The sequence below is a fragment of the Loxodonta africana genome, chromosome 1, assembly GCF_030014295.1.
Source record: "Loxodonta africana isolate mLoxAfr1 chromosome 1, mLoxAfr1.hap2, whole genome shotgun sequence".
In the NCBI taxonomy this organism is placed as follows: Eukaryota; Metazoa; Chordata; class Mammalia; order Proboscidea; family Elephantidae; genus Loxodonta; species Loxodonta africana.
In genome coordinates this window covers 44713-64281 of record NC_087342.1, presented here as the reverse complement: position 1 = coordinate 64281, position 19569 = coordinate 44713, and the positions used below count along the sequence as shown (strand labels likewise).

The 19569-nt window shown below is 38.4% G+C and overlaps 1 pseudogene; it reads right to left on the bottom strand.

The window, feature by feature from the left end:
- LOC100668827 (nuclear factor interleukin-3-regulated protein-like) overlaps window positions 1–19569 on the bottom strand; it is a 54875-nt pseudogene that overhangs the window by 3362 nt on the left and 31944 nt on the right.

Genomic DNA, 19569 nt, shown 5'->3' with positions numbered 1-19569 from the left:
CCTGACCTCTGATTCTTGGGACTTAAGCTAGCAGCTTACCTGCCATCTTGCCTGCTGAATTGGAATTCACAGATCTTCACAGCCTGTAACAGCCCTGTTCTCCAGCCTGCCAATCTTGGGTTTGCCAGCCACTGTGGCTACGTAAAACAGGAGAAGCCCCTATCCTGGCCCATGGACTTGAGACGTTACAGCCTTTACAACTGCGTGAGCCTTTCCATTGATATAAATCTATATATACATGTATTTATATGCTTTACTGGTTTTGCTTCTCTAGAGAACCCAGCCTAAGACAGTACTATAATGTCATGCGCAAAGACCTGAAGATAGAAAACCAAAAGGGAAAAACACACTTGGCATTTCTCAAGTTGAAAAAACTGAGAACAAAATTCAATCTAGAGTTGCAATATTGAAGGATTCTATGAGGAAAATATTAAATGATGCAGGAAGCATCAAAAGAAGAGGGAAGAGCAAGATGGCGGAATAGAAAGACACTCCGGCAAGCCCTCTTTACAACAAAGACCAGAAAAAACAACTGAAATGAGTATATTTGTGACAAGCTGGGAGCCCTGAGCTTCAAAGGAAAGCTTAGAAAACGAACTGTGGGGCAGGGGGAGGAAGAGACCATTTAGAAGCCAAGAGCAGTTACCAGACCTGAATCGCGAGGAGCCCCCAGGCACCATTTCCGGAGCAGCGGCGGCAGCGGGCTGGTACTAGCATTCGGCTGAAGTTTCCTTAGGGAGAAGCAGCCAGCCACACAGCCTACTCACACCTCCGGAACCTGAGGAGAACAGCACTCACGGCAAAAGCTAAGTACTTGCATATATTTTAACGCACCCCCCACCCACAAACCAGCTTCAGTGGCTGAATTCCCGGGGCCTGAGATAGGCACTGTTGAGCACCTAGAGCCATCCTCCCAGCCTTGGGGAAGGGAAAAATCTGCATTTGGGGAAAAAGATATTTGCTAGCTCCACTAACCAGGGGAACTCAGGACAGAAGCAGCTCCTGTCCAGGCATAAACCGTCCGTAGACTTTGAGCACCTTTCCCTTCTGTATGGACCTGTGTGGGCCTATTTCGGGAGAATAGCCCCTTGTTGGCAGACTCCAACCATTTCAGCTTTTTGGTGGAGAGGTGGGTATTTGATGTTTGACATTGCTTTGTCTATTAAACAAGGTCGTCGCCTACCCACATGAGGGACCTAAGGACTGGTAGCTCCACTCAGGTCACCCAGCCACCCACGACAGGGGTCCAAAGATAACTGGTACCTCCCAGTCCTTACAACCAAAAGCTTTGGGAGCCCATGGTCCGTCTGCAGAACCCACCAACCAGCACGCTCGGGAACAGGGACGCGCTTTCCTCACAGACACTTGGGGGTCGGTTCTCAGACCCCTGCCTTGTTCAGAGCATGGCCCCCTGCTGCAATCAGATACCAGTATATATGCCAATCACTCCTGCCCCTCTAAGACTATAGAACAGAGCCTGCACCACACACTTGATGATCAGCTAGCTGGAAACCTGAGCTGAATTCATGCAAGAAAACTGAATGGACTCCTAGACTGATACACCGGATAACAGCTCCAGCCATCTGGGGACAGGACATCAGAGCTTCAAAGGTGAAAATAATCAAGCTCGCTCACTCAAGCAACCCATAGGGTTACACCAAAACAAAACAAAGTAAGAAGCTATGACACAGTACGCAAGCATACACTAATACAATAACTTATAGATGGCTTGGAGACAACAGTCAATATCAAGTCACATAAAGAAACAGACCATGGTCACCTCAACAGGCTCTCAAAACAAAGAATCCAGGGTTCTTCTAGATGAAAGTGCATTCCTGGAATTACCAGAGCCAGAATACAAAAGTCGAATATACAGAACTCTTTAAGACATCAGGAAGGAAATGAGGCAATATGCAGAACAAGCCAAGGAACATGCAGATAAAGCAATTGAAGAAATTAGAAAGATTATTCAGGAACATAATGAAAAGTTTAATAAGCTGGAAAAATCCATAGACAGACAGCAATCAGAAATTCAGAAGATTAACAATAAAATTACAGAAGTAGACAACTCAATAGAAAGTCAAAGGAGCAGAATTGAGCAAGTAGAAGCTAGAATTTCTGAACTCAGAGATAAATCATTTGGCACTAATATACTTGACGAAAAATCAGATAAAAGAATTAAAAAAAATGAAAAAACCTTAACAATCATGTGAGACTATCAAGAGAAACAACCTACAAGTGATTGGAGTACCAGAACAGGGAGAGATAACAGAAAATACACAGAAAGTTGTTGAAGATTTGTTGGCAGAAAACTTCCCCGATATTGTGAAAGATGAGAAGACATCTATCCAGGATGCTCATCAAACTCCACATAAGGTAGGTCTTAAAAGAAGGTCACCAAGACACATAATCAAACTTACCAAAACCAAGATAAAGAGAGAATTATAAAGTGCAAGGGATAAACAAAAAGTCACCTACAAAGGAGAGCCAATAAGAATATGCTCGGACTGCTTGGCAGAAGCCATGCAGGCAAGAAGGCAATGGGCTGACACATTTTAAAAAACTGAAGGAAAAAAATTGCCTGCCAGGAATCATATATCCAGCGAAACTGTCTCTTAAATATGAAGGTGAAATTAAGACATTTCCAGATAAACACAAGTTTAGGGAATTCGTAAAAACCAAACCAAAACTATAAGAAATACTAAAGGGAGTTTTTTGGTTGGAAAATCAATAATATCAGGTATCAACCCAAGACTAGAACACTGGGCAGAGCAACTAGAAGTCAACCCAGACAGGGAAATCCAAAAAAACAAAGCAAGATTATAAAATTAAAAAAAAAGCTCAAAACAGGGTAACAACAATGTTATTATATAAAAGGACAACATTAGAAAAATAAAGAGGGATTAAGAAATGTAATCATATACCTTCCACATGGACAGGAAGATACGGTGATACAAAGAAATAAAAGGTTTAATTTTAGAAAAATAGGGGTAAATACTAAGGTAACCACAAAGGAGACAAACTATCCTACTCATCAAAATAAAAAACAAGATAAAAATAGAGACCCAGCAGAAACAAAGTCGAAAACAACGAATATGAAGAAAGGACAATATATAATCTACTCAGGGCATAAAATTAAGTGGGAAAAAGAAACTGTCAATAACACACAAAAAAAGACATCAAAATGATAGCACTAAATTCATACCTATCCATAATTACCCTGAATGTAAAAGGACTAAATGCACCAATAAAGAGACAGAGAGTGGCAAAATGGATTAAAAAACAAGATCCGTCTATATGCTGCCTACAGGAGACACACCTTAGACTTAAGAGACACGAATAAACTAAAACTCAAAGGATGGAAAAAAAATACATCAAGCAAACAACAATCAAGAAAGAGCAGGAGTGACAATATTAATTTCTGACAAAATAGACTTGAAAGTTAAATCCATCATAAAGGATAAGAAAGTACACTATATAATGATTAAAGGGACAATACACCAAGAAGATACAACCATATTAAATATTTATGCACCCAGTGACAGGCTGCAAGATACATAAAAGAAACTCTATTAGCATTGAAAAGTGAGATAGACAGCTCCACAATAACAATAGGAGATTTCAACACACCACTTTCGGTGAAGGACAGGACATCCAGAAAGGTCGATAAAGACACGGAAGATCTAAATGCCACAATCAACCAACTTGATCTCATAGACATATACAGAACATTCCACCAAACAGCAACCAAGTATACTTTCTTTTCTAGTGCACAAGGAATATTCTCTAAAATAGACCACATATTAGGTCATAAAGCAAGCCTTAGCAGAAACCCAAACATTGAAATATTACAACGCATCTTCTCTCACCTTAAGGCCATAAAAGTGGAAATCAATAACAGGAAAAGCAGGGAAAAGAAATCATAGACTTGGAAACTGAACAATACCCTGCTCAAGAAAGACTGGATTATAGAAGACATTAAGGATGGAATAAAGAAATTCATAGAATCCAATGAGAATGAAAACACTTCCTATCAGAACCTTTGGGACACAGCAAAAGCGGTGCTCAGAGGCCAATTTATATCAAGAAATGCACACATACAAAATGAAGAAAGGGCCAAAATCAAAGAATTATCCCTATAACTTGAACAAATAGAGAGAGAACAACAAAAGAAACCCACAGGCACCAGAAGAAAAAAAATAATAAAAATTAGAGCTGAACTAAATGCAATAGAAAACAGAAAAACAGTTGAAAGAATTAACAAGACCAAAAGCTGATTTTTTGGAAAAAATCAACAAAATTGATAAACCACTGACCAAACTGACAAAAGAAAAAAAGGAGAGGAAGCAAATAACCCAAATAAGAAATGAGATGGACGATATTACAACAGACCCAACTGAAATTAAAAGAATCATATCATATTACTATGAAAAATTGTACTCTAACAAATTTGAAAACCTAGAAGAAATGGATGAATTCCTAGAAATACACTACCTACCTAAACTAACACAAACAGAGGTAGAACAACTAAATAGGCCAACGACAAAAGAAAAGATTGAAAAGGTAATCAAAAAACTCCCAACAAAAAAAAGCCCTGGTCCAGATGGCTTCACTGCAGAGTTCTACCAAACTTTCATAGAAGAGTAAACACCACTACTACTAAAGGTATTTCAGGGCATAGAAAAGGTCGGAATACTACCAAACTCATTCTATGAAGCCACCATATCCCTGATACCGAAACCAGGTAAAGACATTACAAAAAAAGAAAACTATAGACCTATATCCTCCATGTACGTAGATGCAAAAATCCTCAACAGAATTCTAGCCAATGGAATTCAACAACGTATCAAAAAAATAATTCACCATGAGCAAGTGGGATTCATACCAGGTATGCAAGGATGGTTCAACATTAGAAAAACAATTAATGTAATCCACCACATAAATAAAAAAAAGACAAGAATTGCATGATTTTATCAATTGATGCAGAAAAGGCATTTGAGAAAGTCCAACACCTATTCATGATAAAAACTCTCAGCAAAACAGGAATAGAAGGAAAATTCCTCAACATAATAAAAGGCATTTACACAAAACCAACAGCCAACATCACCCAAAATGAAGAGAGCCTGAAAGCATTCCCATTGAGATCGGGAACCAGACAAGGATGCTCTTATTCAACACTGTGTTGGAGGTCCTAGCCAGAGCAATTAGGCTAGATAAAGAAATAAAGGGCATCCAGATTGGCAAGGAAGAAGTAAAAGTATCTCTATTTGCAGATGGCACGATCTTATACACAGAAAACCCTTAGGAATCCTCAAGAAAACTACTGAAACTAATAGAAGAGTTCAGCAGAGTATCAGGCTACAAGATAAACACAGAAAAACCAGTTGGATTCCTCTACACCAACAAAAAGAACTTCAAAGAGGAAATCACCAAATCAATGCCATTTACAGTAGCCCCCAAGAAGATAACATACTTAGGAATAAATCTTAACAGAGATGTAAAACACTTAGATGTAAAACAAAGACAACTACAGTACAGTTCTGCAAGAAACCAAAGGAGACTTACATAAGTGGAAAAACATACCTTGCTCATGGATAGGAAGACTTAACATTATAAAAATGTCTGTTCTACCAAAAGGTATCTATACGTTTAATGCAATTCTCATCCAAATCCCAATAACATTCTTTAATGAGATGGAGAAACAAATCACCAACTTCATATGGAAGGGAAAGAGGCCCCGGAAAAATAAAGCACTACTGAAAAAGAAGAACAAAGTAGGGGGCCTTACTTTACCTGATTTTAGAACCTATTATACCGCCACAGTAGTCAAAACAGCCTGGCACTGGTACAACAGATACATAGACCAATGGAAGAGAATTAAGAATCCAAACATAAATCTATTCACATATGAGCAGTTGATATTTGACAAAAGCTCCAAAACAGTTAAATGGGGAAAAGACAGTCTTTTTAACAAATGGTGCTGGCATAACTGGATATCTATCTGCAAAAAAATGAAACAAGACCCATACCTCACTCCATGCACAAAAATGAGCTCAAAATGGATCAAAGACCTAAATATAAAATCTAAAACGATAATGATCATGGAAGAAAAAATAGGGACAATGTGAGGAGCCCTAATACATGGCATAAACAGTATACAAAACATTATTAAGAATGCAGAAGAAAAACTAGATTACTGAGAGCTCCTAAAAATCCAACGCCTATGCTCTTCCAAAGACTTCACCAAAAGAGTAAAAAGACCACCTACAGACTGAGAAAAAGTTTTTATATATGACATTTCCAATCAGCATCTGATCTCTAAAATCTACATGATACTGCAAAAACTCAACTGCAAAAAGACAAATAACCCAATTAAAAAATGGGCAAAGGCTATGAATAGACACTTCACTAAAGAAGACATTCAGGTAGCTAACAGATAGATGAGGAAATGTTCACGATCATTAGCCATTAGAGAAATGCAGATCAAAACTACAATGAGATTTCATCTCACTCCAACAAGGCTGGCATTAATCCAAAAAACACAAAATAATAAATGTTGGAGAGGCTGTGGAGAGACTGGAACACATACACTCCTTGTGGAATGTAAAATGATACAATCACTTTGGAAATCGATTTGGCACTTCCTTAAAAAGCTAGAAATAGAACTACCATATGATCCAGCAATCCCACTCCTTGGAATATATCCTAGAGAAATAAGAGCCATTCCACAAACAGATATATGCACACCCATGTTTATTGCAGCACTGTTTACAATAGCAAAAAGCTGGAAGCAACCAAGGTGCCCATCAATGGATGAATGGATAAATAAATTATGGTATATTCACACAATGGAATACTATGCATCAATAAAGAACAGTGATGAATCTGTGAAACATTTCATAACATGGAGGAACCTGGAAGGCATTCTGCTGAGTAAAATTAGTCAGTTGCAAAATGACAAATATTGTACAAGACCGCTATTATAGGAACTTGAGAAATAGTTTAAACTGAGAAGAAGACATTCTTTTGTGGTTACGAGAGGAGGGAGGGAGGTAGGGTAGGAGAGGGGTATTCACGGATTACATGGTAGATAAGAACTGCTGTAGGTGAAGGGAAAGACAACACTCAATACAGGGGAGGTCAGCACAACTGGACTATACCAATGCAAAAAAGCTTCCTGAATAAACTGAATGCTTTGAAGGCCAGTGTACCAGGGGCAGGGGTTTGGGGACCATGATTTCAGGAGACATCTAAGTCAACTGGCATAATAAAATCTATTAAGAAAACATTCTGCATCCCACTTTGAAGAGTGGCATCTGGGGTCTAAAATGCTAGCAAGCAACCGTCTAAGATGCATCAATTGGTCTCAACCCACCTGTATCAAAGAAGAATGAAGAACACCAAGGACACAAGGTAATTACAAGCCCAAGAGACAAAAAGGGCCACATGAACCAGAAACTACATCATCCTGAGACCAGAAGAACTAGATGGTGCCTGGCTACAACTGATGACTGCCCTGACAGGGAACACAAGGGAGAACCCCTGAGGTAGCAGGCGAACAGTGGGATGCAGACCCCAGATTCTCATAAAAAGACCAGACTTAATGGTCTGACTGAGACTGGAAGGACCCTGGTGGTCATGGCCCCCAGACCCTCTGTTGGCCCAGGACAGGAACCATTCCCAAAGCCAGCTCTTCAGACATGGATTGGACTGGACAAGGGGCTGGAGAGGGATGCTGGTGAGGAGTGAGCTTCTTGGATCAGGTGGACACTTGAGACTATGTTGGCATCTCCTGCCTGGAGGGTAGATGAGAGGGTGGAGGGGGTTAGAGGCTGGAAATGGACATGAAAAGAGAGAGTGGAGGGAGATAGGGGAGAGTAACTGGGAGCATGTAGCAAGGTATATCTTCTATACTTAGCAAGGTGTATATAAGTTTTTATGTGAGAGACTGACTTATTTGTAACCTTTCACTTAAAGCGCAATAAAAATTATAAAAAAGAGGGAAGGAATACACAGAGTCACTGTATCAATAAGAATTGGTCAACATTCAACCATTTCAGGAGGTGATATATGATCAAGAACTTGGACTCAAGGAAGAGGTCCAATGTGCACTAAAGGCATTGGTGAAAAACAAGGCTCCAGGAATTGACAGAATACCAGTTGAGATGTTTCCACAAACAGATGCAGTGCTGGAAGCACTCACTGATCTATGCCAAAAAATTTGGAAGACAGCTACCTGGCTAACCAGCTGGAAGAGATCCATATTTATGCCTATTCCAAAGAAAGGCGATCCAGCCAAATGCAGAAACTATGAAACAATATCGTTAATATCACACACAAGTAAAATTTTGCTGAAGATCATTTAAAAGTGTTTGCAGCAGTACATTGACAGAGAACTGCCAGAAATCCAAGGCAGATTCAGAAGAGTATGTATAACAAAAGATATCATTGCTGATGTCAAAAAGATCTTTCCTGAAAGCAGAGAATACCAAAAAGATGTTTACCTGTGTTTTATTGACTATGCAAAGGTATTCAACTGTGTGGATCATTACAAATTACAGATAACATTGCAAAGAATGGGAATTCCAGAACACTTAATTGTGCTCATGAGGAACCTGTACTTAGACCAGGAGGTGGTCATTCCAACAGAACAAGGGGGTACCGCATGGTTTAAAGTCAAGAAAGGTGTGCATCAGGGTTGTATAGCTTCACCATACTTATTCTAACTGTATGCTGAACAAATAATCCAAGAAACTGGAATATATGAAGAAGAATGCAGCATCAGGATTGGAGGAAGTCTCATTAACAACGTGCACTATGTAGATGACACAACCTTGCTTGCTCAAAGTCAAGAGGACTTGAAGCACTTGCTGATGAAGATCAGGGACCACAGCCTTCAGTATGGATTACACCTCAGCATAAAGAAAACAAAAATCCTTACAACTGGACCAATAAGCAACATTATGATACATGGAGAAAAGATTGAAGTTGTGAATGATTTCATTTTACTTGGATCTGCAATCATCGCCCGTGGAAGCAGCAGTCAAGAAATCAAACAATGCATTACATTGGACAAATCTGCTGCAAAAGATCTCTTTAAAGTGTTAAAAAGCAAGAATATCAGTTTAAGGACTAAGGTGTGCCTGACCCAAGCCACAGTGTTTTCCGTCACCTCATATGCATGTCAAAGCTGGACAATAGATAAGAAAGACCAAAGAAGAATCGAGGCCTTTGAATAACGGTGTTGGTGAAGAGTATTGAATATACAGTGGGCTGCCAGAAGAACAGAGCTCTGGTGGTACAGTAGTTAAGTGATATAGCTGCTAACCAAAAGACCAGGAGTTCAAATCCACCACCAGATCCTTGGAGACCCTATGGGGCAGTTCTACACTATCCTTTATGTTTGCTATCGGTTGAAATCAATCCCATGGCAACAGATTTGGCTTGGTTAGTTTTGGCCAGAAGAACAAACAAACCTGTCTTGGAAGAAGTACAGCCATAATGTTCATCAGAAGCAAGAGGGTAAGATTTTGTCTCACATACTTAGAACATGCTATCAGGAGGGACCAGTTCCTAGAAAAGGACATCATACTTGGTAAAGTAGAGGGTGAGTGAAAAGGAGAAAGACCCTCAATGAGATGGGTTGACACAGTGGGTGCAATAATGGGCTCAAGCATAACAGCGATCATGAGGATGGCACAGGACAGGGCAGTGTTTCATTCTGTTTTACATAGGGTCCTATGAGTTGGAACCCATTGGACACTCCTAACAACACAAGAATAAGTATGAACAAAACACAGTTCCTGCCTTCAAGGAGTATACAGTCTTGAAGGGGAAATGAGTACCCAAGTTCCTATACTATTAAGTTGTAAGAGACAAATACCAAGTGAGATTCTCAGCAGAGGGATGTGTGGTTCAGGAGTGTAAAACAAAAGCGTCTGCCCTAGAAGTAGAGGAAGGATTATGGGAAGGAAATGGTAGATTGCCTGTGGCTGGTAAGTTTTAAAATAATTCTTACGTATTTTGATGCTTCTGAATAATTTTAGATAACGTCTGTATAACTGCAAAGCACCAAGCTCACCTCTGAAAAATAACTTTACCAAGTAAACTCCTTTAAACACCAATAAATGGATTTTTTCAATCACTGTACAAAAAATATAATGAAGGTAAATTTTTATTTCCACAAACACCAGAATAAAAGCCACATACAAGACTGATTAGTTGTTTTTTTTAAAATCTGACCCTTAATGCAGACAAAAACAGTCCACCCTATCCCTGACTGTGTGACGCTGGCCTATATCCCACCTCCTTCCACCGTGTGACTTGCCACTCGAAATGAAAAGGATTCTTCTAAATAAAGCATCTTCTCAGAAGCATTCGTGCTATCAGATTCTTTTTTCTGATTCCTTCAAATTGATTTATGAAACACTCATTTAAGATTGAAGGATCCAAAATGCTTTTTATGGTCCTGAAAATTCTGTCATAATAGATTTCAGTTATATAGTAACTTTGGACTAAAACAAACAAGTAGTCAAAGGACTTTTTTTAAGTACAGTGCATTCTTGAAAGCTAAAATTCATTTTAAACTGAGAATATAATTATGGAAAGAATTTCTTTCATTTTTACTAATTAGTTTCAAATAAAATACGAGAACTCGAAAATAGAACCATCAGCTAGCTTCCTCTTCCACTGATTAAATATTTATAATCTGAATTTGGCTTGACATTTAGTTTGATGTTAGATAATAAATCCATTTCATGTTCCAATAACGATCTTTTCATGGTGGTTTTTTTTTTAATCTGTTTCTAGACACTGCTTCTATTTTCTAATTTTCATCAAGTAGATGGGATGAGACAACTTCATTCAGGACTTCCCACGTACAGTGACATTCTATCCTGCCCTATTAAAAAGATTTGATGTGTTTTTTGTTTTATGTTGCTATTTCTTCCTTATGCATAGTTTTATAATGACTAATGAAATGAAGTTTAATTTTATCAGCTGGAAAAGCCTGCTTCTCTTGTCTTTTCCAGAAGGAATAGAAAAAATGACTTAATAATTTATAGGATCATAACAAAGTTTTATGCCATGTTCTTGTCCATCAAACTAAGGCTACATGGTTAAGGGAACAGCTAGTCACAACTTACTGAAATCTGTAATTATTAATATCAAATTTCTGTGTGGTTTTTGATGATAAAACTTTAATGGGAAATGAATGGAAAAGAACCTCTCACATAGTTGACAATGATATTTCAGAGAAGGAATCTCTCTAGTTACCACTTAACAAAGCAATACTATTACCATTCAGGTTTTGTCTGCTAACACAAAAACTTGTTTTTCCCTACATAGTGAATGAATTCTTTCCTCCTGTTAAAAATTTCTATTCAGTTAGGTTGTCATTCCTAAAGTAAAATTAATGTTGAAGCAAAGAGTTAGGAATTCCAGCTAAAGGAAAACAATTACACTGATCTTTTGCAATTTCCCTCTCTACATTACCACTATACCTCAGATACTACTTTTTTTTATGGTCCTTTCTGGTACCAGGTGGTGTCAAGTTGACTCCGACTCACAGCAACCCCATGTGTGCCAGGCCTTTATTCTAAAGTACCTCTGGGTGGACTAAAACCACCAACCCTTCGGTTAGCAGCTGAGTGTGTTAATGATTTTTACCACCCGGGGACTCCGCTGGCCTATTAAAAAAAAAAAAAACAACAACTATTATTCCAGTTATTTTCTTTCTCTTCCATGAACTTTTATTTTCCCTTTCCTTAAAAAAAATTTAAAAAAAATCACATTCCTCTCTTGTTTTTGCTCCCCTAGTTTTACACTCATGCCTTGGAAATGCTCTGCCATTCTGTCTGTTCTAGTTGCTCTTCCTAAACGTTTCAGTTTCTGTCCACATCAAGTGAACTTTCTGGTTCAAAGGTGTACACTATGTGTGTGTGTCTGTTGGGGCACAGGGGAGATGGATGAGGCAGCAGTGGTCACGTTGCCTAGGGAAAATAATTCTACTTTCACTCCCATTTAACGTAAATATTCCGTTTGTCTTCAAGTTCCTTCAGCCTGTATCTCCTAGGTAACTAAGTGCTATAAATCCACTTTACCATCTCTGCAACTCTGTTGGTACATTCAAAACCTACAGAAAGCCTCATTTCTTTTTAGACTTCTAGGAAGAATTTTGAATTTCACTTCCTGTACTGTAAATCTGAGATTCATTCCTCATCTGCCAGTACAGCATGTATTGTCTCTGAACGTAATTGGCAAATTACCACATAACTGTCTTATGACATTTTCTGTAACATTGTTTATCAAATAATCTAGTGGTGTTGCAAAAGAGTGTACCAGCTTTGTGAGATAATGTAGGGAGAGATGCCGATTTCGTACACTATGCATCCTTCTACATGCTTGTCTCCTATGCACCAACTAGACTGCAAATACTTTAGGACAGAAATCAACGCATATTTGTATCCTTCTGGAAGCCAACTAAACATATTAGGTGCTCAACATTTTTTTGTTAGTGAACCAGTTATCCAAGAGTTTTGTGAACAAAAAACTTTTGGTTTTTTAAATAATTTTTATTGTGCATTAAGTGAAAGTTTACAAGTCAGTCTCTCACACAAAAACTCATACACAACTTGCTACATACTCCCAATTACTTCCCCCCCCCCTTCCACTCTCTCTTTTCATGACCATTTTGCCAGCTTCTAAGCCCCTCTACCCTCACATCTCCCCTCCAGGCAGGAGATGCCAACATTGTCTCAAGTGTCCACCCGAACCAAGTACCTCACGCCTCACCAGCATCCCTCTCCAACCCATTGTCCAGTCCAATTCATCTCTGAAGAGCTGGGTTCAGGGATGGTTCCTGTAGTGGGTCAAGAGAAGGTCTGAGGACCATGATCACTGGGGTCCTTCCAGTCTCAGTCAGACCATTAAGTCTGGTCTTTTTATGAGAATCTGGGGTCTGCATCCCACAGTTCTCCTGCTCCCTCAGGGGCTCTCTATTGTGTTCCCTGTCAGGGCAGTCATTGGTTGTGGCTGGGCACCATCTAGTTCTTCTGGTCTCAGGATGATGCAGTCTCTGGTTCATGTGGCCCTTTCTGTCTCTTGGGCTCGTTATTATCTTGTGTTCTTGGTGTTCTTGATTCTTCTTTGATACGGGTGGGTTGAGACTCATTGATGCATCTTAGGTGACCGCTTGCTAGCATTTAAGACCCCAGGCGCCACTATTCAAAGTGGGATGCAGAATGTTTTCTTAATAGATTTTATTATGCCAATTGACTTAGATGTCCCCTGAAACTATGGTCCCCAAACCCCTGCCCCTGCTTCGCTGACCTTTGAAACATTCAGTTTATTCAGGAAACTTCTTTGCATTGGTTTAGTCCAGTTGTGCTGACCTCCCCTGTGTTGAGTGTTGTCCTTCCCTTCACCCAAAGTAGTTCTTGTCTACTATCTATTTAGTAAATACCCCTCTCCCACCATCCCTCCCTCCCCCCTCTTGTAACCACAAAAGAGTGTATTCTTCTCAGTTTAAACTATTTCTCAAGTTCTTAAAATAGTGGTCTTATACAATATTTGTCCTTTTGCAACTAATTTCACTCAGCACAATGCCTTCCAGGTTTCTCCATGTTATGAAATGTTTCACAGATTCATCACTGTTCTTTATTGATGCATAGTATTCCATTGTGTGAATATACCATAATTCATTTATCCATTCATCCATCGATGGGCACCTTGGTTGCTTCCAGCTTTTCGCTATTGTAAACAGTGCTGCAATAAACATGTGTGTATACATCTGTTTGTGTAATGGCTCTTATTTCTCTAGGATATATTCCAAGGAGTGGGATTGCTGGATCGTATGGTAGTTCTATTTCTAGCTTTTAAAGGAAGTGTCAAATCGATTTCCAAAGTGGTTGAATAATTTGACATTCCCACCAGCAGTGTAGAAGTGTTCCAATCTCTCCACAGCCTCTCCAACATTTATTTTTGTGTTTTTTGGATTAGTGCCAGCCTTGTTGGAGTGAGATGGAATCTCATTGTAGTTTTGATTTGCATTTCTCTAATGGCTAATGATCGAGAGCATTTCCTCATGTATCTGTTAGCCGCCTGAATGTCTTCTTTAGTGAAGTGTCTGTTCATATCCTTTGCCCATTTTTAAATTGGGTTGTGTGTCTTTTCGTGGTTGAGTTTTAGTAGAGTCATGTAGATTTTAGAGATCAGGTGCTGGCTGGAGATGTCATAGCTGAAAATTTTTTCCCAGTCTGTAGGTGATCTTTTTACTCTTTTGGTGAAGATTTTAGATGAGCATAGGTGTTTGATTTTTAGGAGTTCCCAGTTATTCGGTTTCTCTTTGGCATTTTTAGTTATGTTTTGCATTCTGTTTATGCCATGTATTAGGGCTCCTAATGTTGTCCCTATTTTTTCTTCCATGATCTTTATCGTTTTAGATTTTATGTTTAGGTCTTTGATCAATTTGGAGTCAGTTTTTGTGCACGGTGTGAGGTATGGGTCCTGTTTCATTTTTCTGCAGATGGATATCCAGTTATGCCAGCACCATTTGTTAAAAAGACTATCTTTTTCCCAATTAACTGACACTGGTCCTTTGTCAAATATCAGCTGCTCATACGTGGATGGATTTATATCTGGATTCTCAATTCCGTTCCATTGGTCTATGTGTCTGTTGTTGTACCAGTACCAGGCTGTTTTGGCTACTGTGGTGGTAAAATAGGTTCTAAAATCAGGTAGAGTGAATCTTCCCACTTTGTTCTTCTTTTTCAGTAATGCTTTACTTATCTGGGGCTTCTTTCCCTTCCATACGAAGTTGGTGATTTGTTTCTTCATCTCATTAAAAAATGTCTTTGGAATTTGGATTGGAAGTGGATTGTATATATGATGGCTTTTGATAGAATAGACATTTTTACAGTGTTAAGTCTTCCTATCCGTGAGCAAGGTATGTTTTTCCACTTATGTACGTCCCTCTTGGTTTCTTGCAGTAGTACCTTGTACTTTTCTTTATATAGGTCTTTTACATCTTTGGTAAGATTTATTCCTAAGTATTTTATCTTCTCGTGGACTACTGTGAATGGTATTGATTTGGTGATTTCCTCTTTGAAGTTCTTTTTGTTGATGTAGAGGAATCCAACTGATTTTTGTATATTTATCTTGTAAGCTCATACTCTGCTGACCTATTAGTTTCAGTAGTTTTCTTGAGGATTCCTAATGGTTTTCTGTGTATAAGATCATGTCGTCTGCAAATAGAGATACTTTGACTTCTTCCTTGCCAATCTGGATGCCCTTTATTTCTTTATCTAGCCTAATTGCTCTGGCTAGGACCTCCAGCACAATGTTGAATAAGAGCAGTAAAGGGCATCCTTGTCTGGTTCCCGTTCTCAAGGGAAATGCTTTCAGGCTCTCTCCATTTAGGATGATGTTGGCTGTTGGCTTTGTATAAATGCCCTTTATTATGTTGAGGAATTTTCCTTCTATTCCTGTTTTGCTGAGAGTTTTTATCATGAATGGGTGTTGAACTTTGTCAAATGCCCTTTCTGCATCAATTGATAAAATCTTGTGATTCTTGCCTTTTGTTTTATTTATGTAGCGGATTACATTAATGATTTTTCTAATATTAAACCAACCTTGCATACCTGATATAAATCCACTCAGTCGTGGTAGATTATTTTTTTGATATGTTGTTGAATTCTATTGGCTAGAATTTTGTTGAGGATTTTTGTATCTATGTTCATGAGGGATATAGGTCTGTAATTTTCTTTTTTGTGTGCTGTCTTTAGCTGGTTTTGGTATCAGGGTTATGCTGGCTTCATGGAATGAGTTTGGTAGTATTCCGTCCTTTTCTATGCTTTGAAATATCTTCAATAGTAGTGGTGTTAACTCTTCTCTGAAAGTTTGGTAGAACTCTGCAGTGAAGCTGTCCGGACCAGAGCTTTTTTTGTTGGGAGTTTTTTGATTACCTTTTCAATATCTTTTTTTTGTTATGGGTCTATTTTGTTGTTCTACTTCTCTTTGTGTTAGTTTAGGTAGGTATTCTAAGTTTTCAAATTTGTTAGAGTACAATTTTTTGTAGTAATCTGATATGATTCTTTTAATTTCAGTTGGGTCTGTTGTGATATGGCCCATCTCATTTCTTAATCAGATTATTTGTTTCTTTTCCTGTATTTCTTTAGTCTGGCCAATGGTTTATCAATTTTGTTAATTTTTTCAAAGAACCAGCTTTTGGCTTTATTAATTCTTTCAATTGATTTTCTGTTCTCTAATTCATTTAACTCTGCTCTAATTTTTATTATTTGCTTTCTTCTGGTGCCTGTGGGTTTCTTTTGTTGCTCTCTCTCTATTTGTTCAAGTTGTAGGGACAGTTCTTTGATTTTGGCTCTTTCTTCTTTATGTATGTGTGCATTTATTGATACGAATTGACCTCTGAGCACTGCTTTCATTGTGTCCCAAAGGTTTTGATAGGAAGTGTTTTCAGTCTCGTTGAATTCTATGAGTTTCTTTATTCCCTCCTTAATGTCTTCTATAACCATCTTTTTTGAGCAGGGTATTGTTCAGTTTCCAAGTATTTGGTTTCTTTTCCCTGGTTTTTCTGTTATTGATTTCTACTTTTATGGCCTTATGGTCTGAGAAGATGCTTTGTATTATTTCGATGTTTTGGATTCTGCAAAGGCTTGTTTTATGATCTAATATGTGATCTATTCTAGAGAATGTTCCATGTGTACTAGAAAAAACTTATACTTTGCAGCTGTTGGGTGGAGTGTTCTGTATAAGTCTATGAGGTCAATTTGGTTGATTGTAGCAGTTAGATCTTCCGTGTCTCGAGCTTTTTACTGGATGTTCTATCCTTCAGTGAAAGTGGTAAGTCTCCTACTATAATTGTGGAGATGTCTATCTCACTTTTCAATTCTGTTAATGTTTGTTTTATGAATCTTGCAGCCCTGTCATTGGGTGCATAAATACTTAATATGGTTATATCTTCCTGACCAATTGTCCCTTTAATCATTATGTAGTGTCCTTCTTTATCCTTTGTGGTGGATTTAACTTTAAAGTCTATTCTGTCAGAAATTAATATTGCCACTCCTGCTCTATTTTGATTGCCATTTGCTTGATATATTTTTTTTGCATCCTTTGAGTTTTAGTTTGTTTGTGTCTCTAAGTCTAAGGTGTGTCTCTTGTAGGCAGCATATAGACAGATCGCATTTTTTAATCCTGCCACTCTCTGTCTCTTTATTGGTGCATTTAGTTCATTTACATTCAGCATAATTATAGATGAGTTTAGTGCTGTCGTTTTGATACCTTTTTTGGTGTGTTGTTGACAATTTCATTTCTTCACTTACTTTTTTGTGCTGAGAAGTTTTTCTTTGTAGAATGTGTGTTCCTTCTTTTCATAGTAGTTGAATTTATTTTTGCTGAGTGGTTATGTTTGTCTTGGTTTTTATTTTGAAATATGGAATTGTTAGACCTCTTTGTGGTTACCTTAATATTTACCCCTATTTGAGTAAGTAAAAACCTAACTTATATCGCCCTACATCGCCTTGGTTTCCTCTTCATATGTAAGATCTCTGCCTCCTGTATTTAGTTCCTCTTTTTTGACTGCTGTAATCTTTTACATAATGACATCAATGATTCCCTGTTTTGAGCAATTTTTTTTTAATTAATCTTATTTTGTTTTTGTGATTTCCCTAACTGAGTTGATATCAGGATGTTTTGTTCTGTGACCTTGTGTTTTGTTGGTATCTGATATTATTGATTTTCTGACCAAGGAATTTCCTTTAGTAATTCTTGCAGTTTTGGTTTGGTTTTTGCAAATTCTCTAAGTTTGTGTTTATCTGTAACTCTCTTAATATCACCTTCATATTTAAGGGAGAGCTTTGCTGTATATATGTTTCTTGGCTGACAGTTTTTCTCTTTCAGTGCTCTATATATGTCATCCCATTGCCTTCTTGCCTGCATGGTTTCTGCTGAGTAGTTTGAACTTATTCTTATTGATTCTCCTTTGTAGGTGAGGTGACTTTTCATTTATCCTTGGCTGCTTTTAAAATTTTCTCTTTATCTTTGTTTTTGGCAAGTTTGATGATCATATGTCTTGGTGATTTTCTTTTGGGATCTATCTTGTATGGGGTTCAGTGAGCATCTTGGATAGATATCTTTTCATCTTTCATGATGCCAGGGAAGTTTTCTGCCAACAGATCTTCAACCATTCTCTCTGTATTTTCTGTTATCCCTCCCTGTCCTGGAACTCCAATCACATGCAAGTTATTCTTCTTGATGGAGTCCCGCATGATTCTTAGGGTTTCTTCATTTTTTTAAATTCCTTAATCTGATTTTTGTTCCACTATATTGGTGTCAATTGCCTTATCCTCCAGCTCCCCCACTCTGCCTTCCAATTCCTGGATTCTGCTCCTCTTACTTTCTATTGTCTAATTCTGTAATTTTGTTAATCTTTTGGATTTCTGAATGCTGTCTCTCTATGGATTCTTGCAGCTTATTAATTTTTTCACTATGTTCTTGAAAAATCTTTTTGATTTCTTCAACTGCTTTATCAGTGTGTTCCTTGGCTTTTTCTGTAGATTGCCTTATTTCATTTCTGAGGTCATCCCTGATGTCTTGAAGCATTGTGTATATTAGTTTTTTATATTCTACATCTGGCAATTCCAGGAATGTGTCTACATCTGGGAATGATTTTGACTCTTTGATTTGGGGGTTTGTAGAAGCAATCATGGTCTGCTTCTTTATGTGATTTGATATCGACTGCTGTCTCCGAGCCATCTGTAAGATATTGTAATGTTTTCTTTTATGTTTGCTCGCTGAGTTTTCTAGTTTTGTTACAATACACCCAGATGGGCTACTAGATTGTGCTGTCTTGAGTGCTGTAGCTTTTGAATCACTTATGTCCTGTTACCAGCTGGTCTGAGCTGTTACCAGGTATATAAGCCTATGAGACCATTCACCATTCTTGAATAGAATCAACTCAGATGTCATAGTCCTCAGGGTCACCTAGTGTTTGGTATAGGCTCTCACCTATTAACTTAGAGGAGTAGTGGTGACAGTTGTATGCGCCAGTTTCTAGCAGCGGCAGGGGGTCACACTCCAAGGAGGGCAGGATGCTGACAGCCTTTCCCCAAGTGTCAGTGAGGTAGGAGTAGCTCTGTTTTCTAGAGTGCTCTGGTGGGTGGACTCTGCAGCTGTACCTTAGGCACCCAATGCTTGTACCTCTATAGATTGGTAGGCATCGCTATCCTCGGTCCCCTTTAGCAGGTGGTTAGGTGGTGTGGGTGGACCTCAGCCCTCAGTTGCCTGGTGTGGATCAGTGAGGGCTCTGTTTAATAGGTAGAGAGGTATCTGACCTCCAAAACTTGCCTTTCCACTGCTCAGCTAAAACACTTACAGCCAGATCACTATCAGAATTGCCTTTGCATTATAATAGCCACCTGCTTACCTGTAGGGATGAAAGCCAAAGACTGTGGGTTTCTTATGCCTGGATGGAGCTGGTTCTGTATTGTTATTCCAGTTTAGGGAAATCAGGGAAGGATTTTTCCTTTGATTGTTAAATGCTGATTTTCTCAG